The 18,600-nt window shown below is 39.8% G+C and overlaps 1 long non-coding RNA gene across 3 annotated transcripts in view; it reads left to right on the plus strand.

Annotated features, from left to right (window-relative positions):
* Positions 1-18,600, plus strand: part of LOC125175375 (uncharacterized) — a 73,062-nt gene that overhangs the window by 33,165 nt on the left and 21,297 nt on the right. For 2 of the 3 annotated variants that reach the window (XR_007155765.1, XR_007155764.1), the window contains exon 3: positions 14,482-14,611. This is a non-coding gene — a long non-coding RNA (uncharacterized LOC125175375). Of the gene's footprint in view, positions 1-14,481; positions 14,612-17,413; positions 17,950-18,600 lie in introns of those variants that run through there. The other variant, XR_007155766.1, reaches the window with a different exon arrangement.

Consider the following 18,600-nt stretch of genomic DNA (forward strand, 5'->3'; position numbering starts at 1 on the left):
TACTATAATTATTATGTGTCTACACTAGTCAGTAGCCAGAAGATTAGGATTCTCCAATTTTGGAGAGGGAGTGGGTGTTTGAGAATCAGACACAGTAACCACCTCACCTCCCATTCAGTCCTCAACCACTGCAATTTGGCAGCTACCTCCTCTGCTACTCATCTTGTTAAGATCACCAAGACTTCCCTGATATAATCTCTTGGCAGTATTTGACCCTGTTGCCCACCTAACACTCTTGGAAAAATCTCCCTTCCTTTAGCTTCTGTACACACAATCTTCTGGTTTTCTTCCTTTTTCTTTGTTCCTCCTCAGCATTCTTTGAGGGACCTTCTTTCTCTTCTGCTTTTCATTTAAAGGTGAGTATTCCCCTGTGTTGTATACTGAATCTGTCAATCTTTTAACTCTACATATTATTTAGGGGTGATTTTAGATTTTCTCTACTTCATGGCTTTAGTTAATATCCGTACAATGCTGACTTCCAAATTTATGTCTTCAGGACAGTTATGTCTCTTAAGCACCAACTGCACTCTGAATATCTCTACTTGACTGTCTTCAAGCACTTTGAACACAGGATAGACAAAACAGAACTCATTAGCTTCCTCCTCAAAATCTCTCCAACTAGAAAACGAGAAAAATAATACTCCTTATTATATTCCCTATCCTGGTGAATGGCATCATTGTCAACAGGGTGACTTAAGCCAGCAACCGGGTGTCAACCTTCATTTTTCACTCTTCATTGCTTAGCCAAACAATCTTCAAGTCCCACTATTTCTACTTCCCCAAATATCTCTCAATTCATCTCTACTGCCTTAGTTTTAAATACCATTATCTCCAGCTAATTTACTGTAATGGCCTCCCAACCTGTCTCTCTTCCTCCAATCTTGCCTCCCTCTAGTTCATTTTTCACAATGTTCATTGTAATGCATCTAGAATATATGTCAAGTTATGTCTTTTTCTTATGCACATAATAAAATCTTTCCCCCTTTCACAGGGTTCACAGGGTCCTCCATGGGTTGGCTTTTTTAGTATCATTTATTGCATTCCTTGCTCCCTCTCCAGCATACTTTATGTCCATACATATTCAACTTCTCTCAGGTAGATATTCCATGCCCTCTTTGGCCTGTGGAACAGCATGCTATCCCTGTTCTAAAGGAACTAATTTCAGCTTAGATACTAGTTTCTTTAGCAAGTCTTTCCCTTCTGGGTTGTTGTTGCCTCTGCTTTGTTCTCCAATAGCAGGGTGGTGCATTCTACTTTCCCATAATACATTTGTGACATGCAATTGTAACTTTTTTAAAAAGTATATAGCCATGTCTATTCTCACCCAGCAGAAGTCTAAGGAGACTTCTCAGGAGAGGTCTCTGAACTGCAGGATTCCAGGCACCCTCACCCTAGCCCTCAACCCTACATCTAACCATGAATGGTTTCTGAATGTATGAAAAGAAAAGCTGAGAAGCAGCTAACTTTTTCTAGAGAAGATCCCAAACCTTTAAGAATTTGTAATATTTCTGGGAGCACCTTGATGGCTTAATTGCTTGAGCATCAGACTCTTACTTGGGTCATGGTCTCATGGTTTGTGAGCTCAAGCCCTGTGTCCAGCTCTGCACTGACACCATGGATCCTGCTTGGGATTCTCTCTCCCTCTCTCTCTGCCCCTCCCCTGCTCATGTGTGCTCTCTCTCAAAATAAATAAACATTAAAAAAAAAGAATTAGTATTTCTGAAAATGGATGTGAAGGTAGAGATAAAAACAGAAGAAACAATTGAATGTCTATTTAAATGTATTTAGAGCTCCAAATCCCCTCCTGGCCTCAGTTCAGTAGATAGCTGACATGTATTCACACCCCAGCACATGCCTAGGATTTTTTTTCCAAGTTTTTATTTAAACTCTAGTTAGTTAACATACAGTGAAATATTAGTTTCAGATGTGGAATTTAGTGATTCAACACTTACATACAACACCCAGTGCTCATTACAACACAAGGAGGGTATTAAGTGCCCTCCTTAATAAGCATCACCAATTTAATCCACACCCACCTCCCCTCCAGAAACCCTCAGTTTGTTCTCTATGGTTAGGAGTTTGTTTCCTGGTTTGCCTTTCTTTTTTTCTCCCTATGTTCATCTGTTTTGTTTCCTAAATTCCATTTATATATATATATATATATATATATATATATATACACACACATATGATACATATGTCATATATATACATCATATATTATATATATGTGTGTGTGTGTATAAATATCACATCTTGTTTATCCATTCATTAGTTGACGGACATTTGGGCTGTTTCCATAATTTGGCTGTTGCAGATAATACTGCTTTAAACATTGAAGTGCATGTACCCCTTTGAATATATATTTATGTGTCCTTTGGGGAAATGCCCAGTAGTGCAATGACTGGATCATATGTTGGTTCTATTTTAAAATTTTTGAGGAACCTCCATACTGTTTTCTAGAGTGCCTACACCAGTTTGCATTCCCAACAACAGTGTAAGAGGGTTCCCCTTTCTCTGCATCCTTGCTAACACCTGTTGTTTCCTGTGTTGTTAATTTTAGCCATTCTGACCGGTGTGAGGTGATATCTCATTGTACTTTTGATTTGTATTTCCCTGATGTTGAGCATCTTTTCATGTGTCTGTTAGCCATGTGTATGTCTTCTTTGAAAAAATGTTTATTCATGTCTTCTGCCTATTTTTTTTAACTGGATTATTTGTTTTTGGGGGGGTGTTCAGGTTTATAAGATCTTTATATATTTTGGATACTAACCCTTTATCAGATACATCATTTACAAATATCTTCTCCCATTCTGTAGGTTGCCTTATAGTTTTGTTGATTGTTTCCTTCCCTGTGCAGAAGCTTTTTATTTTGATGAAGTCCCAATAGTTTATTTTGGCTTTTGTTTCCTTTGCCTCTGGAGACATATCTAGTAAGAAGTTGCTACAACAGATGGCAAGGAGGTTACTGCCTGTGTTTTCCTTTAGGATTTTGATGGTTTCCTGTCTTATGTTTAGGTCTTTCATCCATTTGTAATTTATTTTTGTGTATGGTGTAAGGAAGTGGTCCAGTTTCATTCTTCTGCATGTTGCTGTCCAGTTTTCCCAACACCATTTGTTGAAGAGGCTGTCTTTTTTCCACTGGATATTCTTTCCTGCTTTGTCGAAGATTAGTTGACCATACAGCTGTGGGTTCATTCTGGGTTTTCTATTCTGTTCCATTGATCTATGTGTCTGTTTTTGTATAAGTATCATACTGTCCTAATCACTATAGCTTTGCTTTTTTCTTTTTTAAAGATTTTATTAAGTAATCTGTTTACCCAACATGGGACTCGAACTCACAATCCCAAGATCAAGAGTCGCATGCCAGCCAGGCACCCCCACTACAACTTTGTAATAGAACTTGAAGTCCAGGATTGTGATGCCTCCAACTTTGCTTTTCTTTTTCAAGGTTGCTTTGGCTAGTAGGGATCTTTTGTGGTTCCATGTAAATTTTAAGATTGTTTGTTATGCTCTGTGAAAAATACTGGGGGTATTTTGATAGGGATTGCATTAAATATGTAGATTACTTTGGTTAGTATAGACATTTTAACAATATTTGTCCTTCTAATTCATGAGTATGGAATATTTTTCCATTTCTTTGTGTCCTCTTCAATTTCTCTCATCAGTGTTTTATAGTTTTCAGAATCAGATATTTTATCTCTTTGGTTAGGTTTATATCCCTAGATATCTTACGGTTTTTGGTACAATTGTAAATGGGACTGATTTCTTGATTTCTCTTTCTGCTGCTTCATTACTGATGTATAGAAATGCAACAGATTTCTATATGTTGATTGTGTATGCTGTGACTTTCCCGAATTTGTGTATCAGTTGTAGCAATTTTTTGGTGGAGTCTTTGGGTTTTCTATATAGATTGTCATGTTTTTGCAAATAGTGAAGGTTTGACTTCTTTCTTGCCAATTTGGATGCCTTTTGTTTCTTTTTGTTGTCTGATTGCTGAGGCTAGGACTTCTAGTGCTATTTTAAATAACTGGTAAGAATGGATAGCCCTGTCTTGTTCCTCACCATAGGAAAAGCTCTCATTTTTTTCCCATTGAGGATGATATTAGCTGTGGGTTTTTCATATATGGCCTTTATGATGTTGAGGTATGTTCCCTTTCTCCTTACTTTGTTTTTTTTTTTTTTATCATGAATGGATGTTGTATTTTGTCAAAAGCTTTCTCTGCATCTATTGAGAGGATCGTTATAGTTCTTATCCTTTCTTTTATTAATTTATATCACATTGATTTGCAAATATTGAACCACCCTTGCAGCCCAGGAATAAATCTCACTTGACCATAGTGAATGATTCTTTTAATGCACTGTTAGATTTGATTTGCTAGTATTTTGTTGAGAATTTTTGCATCTATGTTCATCAGGGATATTGGCCTGCTGTTCTCTTTTTTAGTGGAGTCTCTGTCTTGTTTTGAAATCAGGATAATGCTGGTCTCATAGAATGAATCTGGAAGTTTTCCTTCCATTTATATTTTTTGGAACAGTTTGAGAAGAATAGGTATTAACTTCTTTAAATGTTTGGTAGGATTTCCCTCTGAAGCCATATGGCCCTAGCCTTGTTTGTTGGGAGATTTTTGATTACTGATTCAATTTTTTGGCTGGTTACCAGTCAGTTCAAATTTTCTATTTCTTCCTATTTCAGTTTTGGTAGTTTATATGTTTCTAGGAATTTATCTATTTCTTCCAGATTGTCCAACTTGTTGGCATATACTTTTCGTAATATCCTCTTGTAATTGTTTGTATTTCTGTGGTGTTGGTTGTTATTTCTCCTCTCCCATTTGTGATTTTATTTGGGTCTTTTCTTTTTTCTTTTTGATAAGTGTGGCTAGGAGTTTATAAGTTTTATCAATTTTGTTTTTGAAGAATCAGGTCCTGGTTTCTTTGATCTGTTCTATTTTTTTTTTTTTAACTAAATTTAGTTTAGTTTAGCTTAGTTTAGTTTCCATATCATTTATTTCTGCTCTAACTTTTATTATTTCCCTTCTGCTGACTTTAGGCTTCATTGTCATTTTTCTAACTCTTTTAGGTGTCAGGTTAGGTTGTTTATTCGAGATTTTTCTTGCTTCTTGAAGTAGACCTGTCTTGCCGTAGACTTTCCTCTTATGATTGCTTTTGCTGCATCCCAAAGATTTTGGACCTTTGTTTTCATTTTCATTTGATTCCATATATTTTTTAAATTTCTTCTTTAATTTCTTGGTTGACCCATTCATTCTTTTTTTTTTTAAGTTTATATATTTTGAAAGAGAGAGACAGAGAGAGAGAGAGCACACCCTCATGAGCAGGGAAAGGGCAGAGAAAGAGAGGGAGGCTCCACGTTATTGGCATGGAAGCCAATGTGGCACTCAAACCCATGAACCATGAGATCATGACCTGACCTGAAATCAAGAATCAGACACTTAACCAACTCTGCCACCCAGGTGCCCTCCCCCCTTCATTCTTTAGCAGCATGTTGTTTAACCTCCATGTATTTGTGGTGTTTCCATTTTTTTTCTTGTGGTTGACTTCAAGTTTCATAGTCTTGTGGTTACAAAAGATGTATGGTATGATCTCAATCTTGAGGCCTGATTTGTGACCTAGTATGTGATCTATTCTGGAGAATGTTCCATGTGCACTTGAAAAGAATGTGTATTCTGCTGCTTTAGGATGAAATGTTCTGAATATATCTGTTAAGTCCATCTGGCCCAGTGTGTCACTCAAAGCCATTGTTTCCTTGTTGATTTTCTGCTCAGATGTTATCTATTGTTGTAAGTGGGGTGTTAAAACCCCCTACTATTATTGTAATATTATCAGTTAGTAACTTTATGTTTGATGTATTTTGATGCTTCTATGTTGGGTGCATAAATATTTACAACTGTTAGATCTTCTTGTTGGATTGTCTCCTTTATTATTATATAGTGTCTTTCTTTGTCTCTTATTTGTAGTCTTTATTTAATTTAATTTAATTTATTTATTTAGTTATTTGTTTATTTTAGAGAGAAAGAGTGCAAGTGGAGGAAAGGGCAGACAGGTGAGAGAGAGAGAGAACGAGAATCTCAAACAGTCTCCATGCTCAGTCCAGAGCTTGATCCCATGACCTTGGTATCATGACCTGAGCTGAAATCAAGTCGGATGCTCATCTGACTGAACTACCCAGATGCCCCGTTATGGTCTTTGTTTTAAAGTCTATTTTGTCTGGTACACGTATTGCTGCTCTGGCTTTCTTTTCACATCCATTTGCATGACAGATGTTTCTCCATCCCCTCACTTTCAATCTGCAGGTGTCTTTAGGTCTAAAATCAGTCTCTTGTGGGCAACAGATTAGATGTCTTTTTTTTTAAAACCCATTCTGACACCCTATGTCTTTTGATTGGAGCATTTAGTCTACTCACATTCAGAGTAACTAATGATAGGTATGTTTTTAGTGCCATTTTATGACTTGTTTTGTTGTTTTTTTCTGGAGATTTTCTCTGTTCTTTTCTAGTCTTTGTCACTTTTGGTCTTTCTTTCCCACTCAGTCTGTCCCCTTTAATGTTTTTTGCAGGCCTGGTTTAGTGGTCATGAACTCCTTTTGCTTTTGTTTGTCTGGAAAACTCTTTATCTCTCCGTCTATTCAGAAAGATAGCTTTGCTGGATAGAGTATTCTTGGCTGCAGATTTTTCCCATTCAGCACATTGAATATATCATGCCACTCCCTTCTGGCTTGCCAAGTTTCTGTGGAGAGATCTGCAGCTAGCTTTATGGGTATTCCCTTGTAAGTTAGGGACTTCTTTTGTCTTGCTGCTTTTAGGACTTTTTCCTTTATCACTATGTTTTGCAAATTTAACTATAATATGACTTGGTGTTGGCTTGCTTTTGTTGATTTTGATGGGAGTTCTCTGTGCCTCCTAGATTTGGATGTCTGTTTCCTTCCCCAGAAGTTTTCACCTATTATTTCCTCAAATAAACCTGCCCCCTTTCCTCTCTCTTCTTCTGAGACTCCTATGATATGAATGTTATTATGTTTGATGAAGTCACTGAGTTCCCTAAGTTTATTCTTGTGATCCATAATTCTTCTTTCTCTCTTTTGTTCAGCTTCATCATTTTCCATTATTCTTTCTTCTATATAATTTATTCATTCCTCTGCTTCTTCCATCCTTGTGGTCATTACATCTGGTCAGTTTTGAATCTCAGTTATTGTATTTTTCATTTCTGACGGCTTGTTTTTTTTAACTTTTATCTCTGTGGTAAGGGTCTTTCTGATGTTTTCCATGCTTTTCTCAGTCCCAACGAGTATCCCTATGATTTTTGCCATAAATTCTTCACCAGGCATATTACTTATATCTGTTTTGATTAGATCTCTGGCCATGAGCTTTTCTTGCTCTTTCTTTTGGGCTGAATTCCTCCATCCTGGCATTTTGTCTGAGGTGTGCATACCTAGTTAAATGAAAGACTTGATGCTACTTCCACTAGAACTGAAGCCTTGCAGAAATCTCTGGTGGATAGATGTGGTGTGTGCAGGGGTTTGTGCTGGTATTCTGTGGGAGAGGCCCACTGTTCTGGGTCTTAGGAACACTTGCCTGAGAAAAGCAGTACCAGCAGAGCTTGGGGGCGGGGGGTAGGACTTGGTGTAAGCAGGTTAGACAGCCATTGTTGGCACTGTGCTGTTTACCGAAGCTAGTTTATGCTGAGGGGTGGGAGAGAGAAATGGTACCAGAATTTCTTTGTCCCTGAAGAGGGGTCTCTGTGCTTGCTACTTTCAGGGAATCCCTTCCAAAAGAGCAAATAATTTCTCCTTGTGTGTTCCAGGAGTTTTCAGATTGCTGATTTCACACTGTCTGTCTCTGGGTTACTTGCCTGTCTGGAGCAGCACAGTGCACTTTGGGCTCTAACCCAGCCAGGCCTGCTGACTTTTAAAACTCCAAACTTTAGGGACCTGCTGTGGCAGGGCCTGTGCTGGTCTTCTAGGGCATGGTCTTACACACCGGGATGGATGCAGGTTTGATGGAGAATGGCAGTCAAGCCAGAGTGCAGGGGTGTGGCATTTGGAGTAAATGGGCTAAACAGCCAGTATCCAGGTTAGCTGCCTTCAGCAGGTGTCTTTGCACCTATGCTGAAAGGCAGGGGAAGGAAATGGCACCCACTGGCTCTTTTTCCCCAGAGAGGCATCTCTGCGAACACCACTTCTCGCAGATATACTTTAAGAAGAGCGAACGGTCTCTTTCCATGCACCTTAGGCAATCCTTAGATCGCCCTGGGGTGCTTGCCTGCCTTCTCTCTAGGAGTAGGGCAGCACCCTCAGGTCTCTATCCCAGTACAGCCACTGACCTCTAAGACTCCTGTCTTTGAGCACTGCTGGTTTCCAAAACTCAAGAAAATCAGCCCCTCTCATTTTCCCAGCATGGCTTTGGGGAAATGTTCTCCTTGTTTGTATCCCTGTGCACTCCGTTCTCACTCCACAGTTGTAACTTCTGATTTATTTCTCTGTCTTGCTGATACACCAGTTCTGTGGATGCAAGAGCTGTGTCTATTTTGTTCATTGTTAATGATCCCATCACCTAGCAGAGCATCTGGCACTTAAATATTTGTGAAATGAGTGAAAAATTGACACAATTAATAAGGTAGTATATGATAGGAGAGTAATAATTAATTGTTCATTAATTATTACCTAGAACCATAATTGTCAAAAATTTAGCTAAAATGAAACAAAATTGCATAAGCCTATATCTTCTCCCACAATGATATCAGCAATGGATTTCTTTATACCATTACCAACTTAAAAAATATTTCATTGAGGTACAACTTACAATGAGATGTACAAATCTTAAATCTAAAGCTTGACTGGTTTTTTACACACGTACACACCTCGTGAAACCACTACTCAGATCAATATGTAGAACATTTCCAGCACCCCAGAAGGCTCCCTTACCCTCTCTTCCAATCAATATTTTTTCAAAGATAATCATTCTTTTGACCTCCATTACCACAGTTTTGCTTGCCTGATTTTGTACTCCATATAATGGGATCATGAAGATGGATTTTTACATATTTGGTTTCTTTTGCTCAATATCATATTGGTGAGATTTGTTCTTTTCATTGTTATTTTCATTCCATTGTATGAATATGCTTTACTTTTCCATTCTATTGCTGAAAGACATTTGGGTTGTTTCAAGTTTGAATATTATCAATAAAGCTATGATGCATATTCTCATGTATAAATTTTAGTGGACATGGCACTAATATATGTTGAGTTTAGACAGGAGAGGATTTGCTGGGCCATAAGATATGTATAAGTTTAGCTTAAGTGGATATATTATTAAATGTTTTACCAAAGTCATTATACCAGCTTATACTCTCATCAATAAATGTATGAGAGTTCCCCATTGTTCTGCAACCTTGATATTACTTCCTATTAACTTTCACTCACTTATAAAAATTTACACAATCATCTGAGATGAAAACTGAGATTATGAATTACTCCGATACTATAAAATTATTCAAAATAGGCTTCCTGAGGTTGGTTAGTTTTCAGGCATAAAATAATAAGAATGGCTAATATATACTGAATATGCACTGCTTGCTAGGCATATTTGGGATAGTTTATGTAGGCTACCTCATTTGATCATCACTATACCTCTGTGAAGTAGATACTGTTACTCCCATTCTATGGATGAGAAATTTGTAGCATAGAGAGACATACTTTTAAAGACCTGGCTAGATGGCTCAGAGCCTGGAGCCTGTTTCCGATTCTGTGTCTCCCTCTCTCTCTGACCCTCCCCCGTTCATGCTCTGTCTCTCTCTGTCCCAAAAATAAATAAACGTTGAAAAAAAAATTAAAAAAAAAAATGGGGCGCCTGGGTGGCGCAGTCGGTTAAGCGTCCGACTTCAGCCAGGTCACGATCTCGCGGTCAGTGAGTTCGAGCCCCGCGTCAGGCTCTGGGCTGATGGCTCAGAGCCTGGAGCCTGTTTCCGATTCTGTGTCTCCCTCTCTCTCTGACCCTCCCCCGTTCATGCTCTGTCTCTCTCTGTCCCAAAAATAAATAAACGTTGAAAAAAAAAAATTTAAAGACCTGGCTAGAAGCACCTGTACACACTAGTTAATGCAACTGCTTATTGTAGAGACAAAGCCAGTTCAGAGAGCAGGCTGCATCATATGAAGGGAGATCACTCAGTTTGTTAGAGGTAGAATCTGGATTGACATCCAGATATCCTAACTTCTTGTGTGGCATTGATAACAAATCAGCAGTGTACAAACTATATAATATTAACAACAATGAAAACAAACACTCTTGCAAAAGTACTTCATTCCTTCAGAATTTAGTTATTACAGTTTTGGTTTGTGGAATAAATTCACCATGTTCTAAAATAACTTTAACAATTTTAAATAATTGTCAAGCAAGGTTGTATAAAAAAATGATTCATGTTTTGTGCCATAAGCTTATACAACTACGGAGAACTCATTAAGAAAAATAACAGGGGTGCCTGGGTGGCTCAGTCAGTTAAGCATCCGACTTCAGCTCAGGTCATGATCTCATGGTTCATGAGTTCAAGCCCTACATTGGGCTCTCTCCTGTCAGTGCGGGGCACACTGAATCCTCTGTCCTCCTCCTTCTCTGCCCCTCCCCTGCTTGCTCTCTTTCTCTCTCTCCCTATCTCTCAAAAATAAATAAACATTAAAAAAAAAAGAGCATAAAAAAATCTTTTGCCAATACTACAAAAAACATGTGAACGTATTGCTAGAGCCTATTGATACACAGCCTCATATATGAAGATTTCCCCTTCTTATCCCCCTCTTCTGGTATTCACGCCCTGGTGTACCTCCTCTCTCATATTGCATTGAGGTTGGTCTGTGAGACCAACAGAATTAGGTAGCATTGATGTCAGTTTGGAGGCTAGGTTATAAAGGGCATTATGACTTTTACCCCTCTCTCCCAGATCATTCACTCTGGGGGAACTCAGCTTCCATGTCTTGAGAACCATCAGACAACCCTGTGGATTAGACCATGCAGTGACAAACTGAAGCCTCCAGCCCACAGCTATGTGATTACCATTTCAGAAGTGGATCCTCCAGCCCTGGTCAAGCCTTTAAATAACTCCATTTTTGGCTGACAGCTTAATATTCTGAGCCAGAGCCACTCAGAGAAGCAGCTCCCAGATTTCAGACTCTCAGGAATTGTGTGAGATAATAAGGTTATTGTTTTAAGCTGATAAGTTTTGGAGTAATTTGTTATCCAAAAATTGCTAAGTAATACAGGCCCCTAAAAGGGCCTTGGAAGAGGCCATGCTAGTGAGAGGCCTAGAAGTTTGAGTTTCATAGGTTTTTTTTTTTTTTAACTTTAACGTTTATTTATTTTTGAGAGAGAGAGAGCGAGCGAGTGTGAGTGGGGGAGTGGCAGAGAGAGAGGCAGACACCGAATCCGAAGCAGGCTCCAGGCTGTGAGTTGTCAGCACAGAGCCCAATACAGGGCTGAAACTCAGGAACTGTGGGTCATGACCTGTGCCGAAGTTGGACGCTCAACCAACTGGGCCACCCTGGTGCCCCAAGTTTCATAAGTTTTATGATAAATAGGTCTCTGTCTATGTTAATGGCTAAGTCTATTAGATTGTTGTGACAGAGACAGCTACCAACAGCTCCACCACCAAAATTTGTTCTTTTTTCTTCCACAGCAGCCTTAACTATCATGGCTGTAGGTCATGCCTGTCCAACCACAAGCCACATTGTCCAGCCTCCTTTGCTGCGGAGTGTTTCATGTGACTGAGCTCTTGATACTGGAATGCATCAGAAGCTATTTGTGCCCTTCTGGACTATGCTTTCAAGGGACTAGACATTGTGCACCTTTCCTCCTTCTCATGGGCCAGGATGGTGACAAGCAGAGTGACCTTAGAAGCCACACGTTTAGGATGGCAGAAACTCTGTTCTGCCAAGTCCCTGAATGACCTGTAGTTCATGGAGCTGAACCCTTCCAAGCTGGAACACCCCTCTGAACCATGTCGTTAGAGAGAAATAAAGCTTCTATTATGTTTGAATGATTATATTTTAAGGTCTATGTTTTCAAACGAGTAAGTCAACTTTAACTAATTAGTTATGATCTTCAAAAATTAGATACTTTATTTTTCCCCTGGAAGTAGGCTTGATGTTATTTATTGGCTAATCTATTAAGTTTTTGTTCTTCTGAAATAAACCTTTTTTTGAATGTATTTGGTTTTGGGTCCTGGCTCTACACTTAATAGCTATGTAATCAGGATTATTACTTCTCTGAGCTCAGTTCTTCTCTGAGCTATACAATTCCATCTATAAAATGGGGATGATACCTTCTTCATAGCCTGTTATGAGAGTTAGTGAGATAATGTTTATAAAACACTGCCTGGAACATAGCAAAAACTCAATAAATAGTAGCAATTTTTATTGTAATGAGAATAATTATTATTTAACATTTATTTATTTATTTAAGTAATATCTACACCCAATGTGGGGCTTGAACTCATGACACCAAGATCAAGAGTCACATGCTCTTCCAACTGAGCCAGCCGTGTTCCTCATTTTTATTATTAATACTACCTGTTCAGTGTTGCACTTTGGACAGAGCATGAGGTTTGGAGATATAAAATCTGAGCTTAAATTCAGACTGTCACTTTTGCTTGCTGTGACCTTGGATATGATAACTTATCCAGTCTTTTTCCTTCTTAGACTCATCATCTATATTGCTGAACACATAGTTGCACTAAATATTTTTTATTCTAAGCTTATCCAGGAGAGCTGTAAGCCAGACACATAGCAAATTTGACTAAATGCTTTTGTCTTTCTGGGACAGGGGAAGGTGTGACTGAATATGATGGCATGTTCAAAACTAGACTGAACATGGCAGCCGAGCCCAAGTGAGCAAGAGACCAGGATGGGGAACCTGGAAAATATTTTTTTTTTTTTTTTTTATTCAGGAAGATCCATGTCATCCTACAAGGGAATGTTTGAGTTATTCTGAATTATATTCCTGGGGAGATATGATAATCACCTATCCCTTCTATTGGGGAACTCCTACTTCACTTCCTGTGGCCCTTGAGGCATTGTCAGTTACAGTGTTCCATTTTACTCCATCCCCTTCCTCCCTCCACATGACTATAAATGTCAGTAAAAACCTTCCCTACCACAGGGAAAGAGAACCTGTCACAATAGGGGAGATCGAGCTGGAAACAGACAGCAGTGGGAGAGAGCGTGATTGGATAGCTTGAGCTCCTGGATTCATCTGTGCCTGAAGCTACACTACTCCCCAGACTTCCAAGCCACATGAGCCAATACAGCCCCTATATTCATTATACATATTTGAGTTGGGGTTTTGTAACTAAAAGTGTCCTGGCTAATATAGGAACTTTTGCAAAATGCACATACTTGGGCTCCAAGTCTGGAGCCTCTGATGCAGTTGGGTCTGAAATGGGACTGAGGCATGTGTGTTCTTTTAAAATTTCTCTAGGGGCGCCTGGGTGTCTCAGTTGATTGAGTCTCCACATCTTGATTTAGGCTCAGGTCATGATCCCAGGTCGTGGGATTGAGCCCCAGATTGGGCTCCACGCTGAGTGTGGAGCCTGCTGTCTCTCTCTCTCCCTCTCCTCCTCTTTCCTGCTCGCACCCCCTCCCAAAATAAAAAAATAAAATCTCTCTAAACTCTACCTCCCTGCTCAAGTTGAGAACCACTACCTTTTTTTTTTTTTTTTAATTTAGATTTCAAGTTCATAGGACACATTTGATCATACTCAGTTCATGGCATACTATCATCATTGGTCCATGCAATGTCCCTCTCTGAGTTTGTTAATTTCATTTTTTTCACAATACTGCACTTCCATTATCACTGCCCACAAAGACCACCACTCTAATGTATTGAATGAGTGTCTTCACTTTGTATCTACTTTTGTAAAATGTGTTTTGTTGTTTTCTATGCATGCATTTCTCATTTACAAAAACAGCATTTTGTTACATAACCTATTCTGTTTTTTACTTTACAAAACTTTAGACTCTTTTAGAGCAGTTTTAGATTTACAGAAAATGTGAGCAGGAAGTACAGAAAGATCCTATATACTCTTCCTGACCCCCAACCCAGTGTCCCCTATGATTAACATCTGCATTAGTGATTAACTTTTGAACTTCAGCTGTCCTAGAAATGAATAATAGGACAGTACTGGGTGGTAAGGGAGCCTTTTGACTCCCAATAAATGACAATGCTTTTCTATGAATGGAAATAAAGAGATGTTTTGGAATATGGAGATAGATTAACAACAAAACTCCAAAGTCTATTATACAAATAGGTGCTAGATCACTTAAAAATTTCTTTTCCTTCTGATTTAAAACTCTTGACTCATCTTCAAGAGAAAAAGAACAGAGGTCATGAGAAATATCATAGCCAAGTTGCAAGTTCTGTGATTTTATACTTGTGAGAACTAGTTTCAAAGTAAGTTTTCAATTCAATTCTTTGAATTAAATAGAAAAAGAAAATGAGAGGAAGAGTCAGCATCTGAAGAGAGATGACTGAAGTTCTTCTAATGGCGATTACTATGTGAAGATGTCACAGGGCATCATGACATCCACAGGAAAAAGAAATTTCTGTCTCTGCTGGTAAGGCTGTGGGCAAACAGGCAAACTACATTTCTGGGGAACTCCTCTGAGAGGCATTTTGGCAGTATCTGTCAAATTTCCATATGCATCTACCTTCAAATTCAAGGAAATCCCAACTGGAAGTTGTTTCTTTCCAAAAGGAACTGAACTGGATGTAAATCTCGCTGAAGCCCTCAGTAGGGGCAGAGCATGAAGATGCTGGTCGGAGGTACCCACCAAGGTGTGAGTGTGGAAAAGCTGCCGCTCCCTGGAAGTAAGAAGCTGGTAGCAGGTCAGCACAATGTGTTCAAGGAAAGCTAACCCCCCATAGCCATCATCCAGGGAGATACCTTAGTAAAATCTGAACTTTGAGCAAGTGCAGATGCAGATTTTGAGAATTCTTTTAAGTTTACTTATTTGAGAGAGGCGGAAAGAAGGGAGGGAGAGAATCCCAAGCAGGCTCTGTGCTGTCAGGGCAGAGCCTCACTTGGGGCTTGATCCCACCAACTGTGAGATCATGACCTGAGCCAAAATCAAGAATCAGACACTCAACGGGCTGAGCCACCCAGGAGCCCCATGATTTTGAGAACTTTTAATGACTTGTAAGGAAGGAGTTTTCCTAGGCAAACTTGGTTGTAGCAAGAATGGTGTTCCTTGGAGGAAGATCAGTAAAGCCTAGATCATAAGTGAGTAAGTGAAATACAGTTGAGAACAGAAACATCTCCCAAGAGTTGACTAAGAACTTCCACCACTCCTTTGGTGTAGAGACACTGGAATATGGCACACAAAACACCTCTGCGCCGTATTCATTGTACTACTTGGTGTGGGCATAATTAGTGAACCACGTGCATTTTCTTTTATACTGTGATTCAGTCAGTTTCTATTAGTCTATATTATTTTCATAGAGCCCCAAGCTGTAGATAATGGCCCAGATGGTGGACTCAGATGACAGTTGCTGTGAGTTGCTCCAATGAGGTGACCTGGTTGGCTGGGGCCCTAACAGCATGGTGCCTGAGTTTTCTGTCTGGTGTGCTGCCTGTTACAATGACACTGGGCAAGAAGTAATGTTCGTCATAGTGACTCTGGCCCCACAAGAAACAAACACTTTGTGTTTAGCCTGTTCTGTTCCAGAAGGCAAGGAAGTATGTCATATGCTAAAGAAATTGTTTTATATAGTGAGTAATGTTTGTCATATATTATAGAAATAGTTTTATATGCGGGGCACCTGGGTGGCTCAGTTGATTAAGCGTCCAACTTCGGCTCAGGTCATGATCTCATGGTTCATGAGTTCAAGCCCCATGTCGGGCTCTGTGCTGATAGCTCGGAGTCTCGAGCCTGCTTCAGATTCTGTGTCTTCCTTTCTCTCGGCCCCTCCCCTGCTCATACTGTGTCTCACTCTCTCTCTCTCTCAAAAATAAATAAACATTAAAAAAATAGTTTTATATAGTGAGTAATGTTTAAGGTTTTATGCTCTAAAGCACTGGTTCTCTAAACATTATTGTGCATCACAATTGCCTAGAGTGCTATTAAAACCCAGATTTCTGGGCCCCAACCTCAGAGATTTTGATTCAGTAGGTCTGGAATGGGGCCCAATAATTTGCATGATAAGCTTCCGTTATCTACAACATTCACAGGTTAAATTTCTTATTCCTCGTGATGCTGAACTTAAAACTTAAGATATTACTGCCAAGTGATATGGAAAGCAGGATGCTCATTACAACTGTCTCTGCTTCCTTTCCTGCACCAAAGGCTTCTGGGACCACTCTGCTGTACTTCCTCGATCCTCTGCCAAAGTCCCACCTCCAAATTGGAATCTAAAATGGGGATTTCACACTTCTCTGTTATTAATTTCTCTCTTCTCTTTCCTCCATTTCCTGGTGCTAACATGTAAAAGAATAATGGCTAATATGGGGCACCTGGGTGGCTCATTTAGGTGAGCATCCGACTTTGGCTCAGGTCACTATCTCTCAGTTCATGAGTCTGAGCTCTGCATCAGCTCTCTGCTGTCAGTGCAGGGCCCATTTCAGATCCTCTGTCCCCCTCCCTCTCTGCCCCTCCCCCACTCATTCTCTGTCTCTCTCTGTCTCTCTCTCTCTGTCTCTCTCTCTCCCTCTCTCTCTCTGTGTCTCAAAAAGGAAAGAATAATGACTAATATATAGCAGTATATAATTGAACAGTTGTGTTTTAGGAGTTCAAAGAAAGGGACAATCAAGAAAGATCCATGGAGGAATTGAAAAGGAAGCTCAGCCTGGACTGAAGGATGTCATCTGGCCAGGCAGATAAGAGACAGCATATGTTTCTGACCAAAGCAGCCTCTTGGGCAAAGGTCCAGAAGCAGGACAAGTGGAGAGACAGGTCTGAGAGAGGGGTGTGTGCTGGAGAGAAAGGAAGAAGGAAGACGGAACAGGTAAGGTCGGACTAGAGGGCCAGGCAGAGCTCAGAGTGGATTTAATAAGACATGGGAAGGTGCTGAAGGCTTTATAGTGATTACAGGCTTGTTTCAGGCAGATTAGTTAGGCAATGGAGTGTGCAAGATGGCTTGACAGTGGAGGCCACCCAGCAGGCTGTTCTGGAAATTCAAATCTGCACAAGCCAGTACTGGGTTCCTTCTTACAGCCTGAAATGCATTTAATTCATAATCTAAGACATCCTTAGATATTACCTCAGTGAGTCTGGGCAAGCTGGGCCACATCATGTTCTGACTTTCTTATATTGAAGCCATCTAAAAATCACTTTTATTTTCAATACTTTATATGTAATTGTTCAAAGTGATTTTAAATAAAGTATTTTCAAGCTTACATGTCTATTCTTTCCATTTTACAGGGTTGGAACTAGGCTTTTATTTCCTTGCATCACCTCACCTTCTCATCCCTCCAAGCCTTTTCTTTCCTGCCTCAGTAAGTTCTCTCCTCATTTCATCGTCTAAATCTAAATTATCTGTATATCCTTTTTCCACCTGGCCTAGTTTAGAGGTAAGCATTTCCTTTTGCCTAATGATTAGACTCACAAAAAGATACAGTGACAGATGGATTTTCCTCCCAATGTTGCTTCCATTTAGTTTATGTCATATATGATTCACTGATGATCTCAGGATAAAAGCAGAATATGTTCCTCATTTGAATGAGGGAATATGAGTATTTTCCCCTATGTTATACGTGTAACCACATTTCCCTAGGTCATACTGATGACATAGCAGCATGTGGCTCAGTCTGTACTAGCAAAATGCAGAGATCCCAGTCCTCAGATCCTTCATAGAAACTTTAGGGTGTCTGCTTCAGAGGGTGTTCCTGGCTCTCGTCATCCTTATTTGTGCTCCTAAGGTCAGCCCTGTGGTTCCCACTACCTTGACACCTCCTCAACATAGGCATATTCATGCTTACTCCTTAATTCCATTCTTTTTTTTTTTAATGTTTATTTGTGTTTGAGAGAGAGAGAGAGACAGAGCACGAGGGGGGTGGGGCAGAGAGAGAGGGAGATACAGAATCCGAAGCAGGTTCTAGGCTCTGAGCTATCAGCATAGAGCTTGACTCAGGACTCGAACCCATGAACCATGAGACCATGACCTGAGCCGAAATTGGATGCTTAACCCACTGAGCCACCCAGGCACCCCACCTTAATTCCATTCTTAATGGCTGTCATCCCACCCTTCTTTCCTGGCCTACCCTCTTCCAGGGCCCCAAAACAGATGTGCTTTGTGCTCAGAAGCAGTGGTCTTTATTACTGCTCCTTCCAGGATCAAAGCCCAAGCCAGAAGCTAGGCTGAGCTGCAATCACAGGAACAGTCATGGTGCTATCTCATAAGTCATCCTCCCTTTGATGTCCTCCAGTGAATTCATATCAAGCATGTATGCCCCAAATCTCCTCTCAGGGAATAAACAGAACCGTGAATTACACTGCAAGATTTCTATAACTCATTTCATGAACTTAGGGCAGTTTTATCATGGTTTCTACAAAATTTTGTCTTTGGGTATTTGGAAGTGATGATGAGGCACATTTCTCCACTCCTCCTG

This window comes from Prionailurus viverrinus, chromosome C2 (assembly GCF_022837055.1).
Source record: "Prionailurus viverrinus isolate Anna chromosome C2, UM_Priviv_1.0, whole genome shotgun sequence".
NCBI lineage: Eukaryota > Metazoa > Chordata > Mammalia > Carnivora > Felidae > Prionailurus > Prionailurus viverrinus.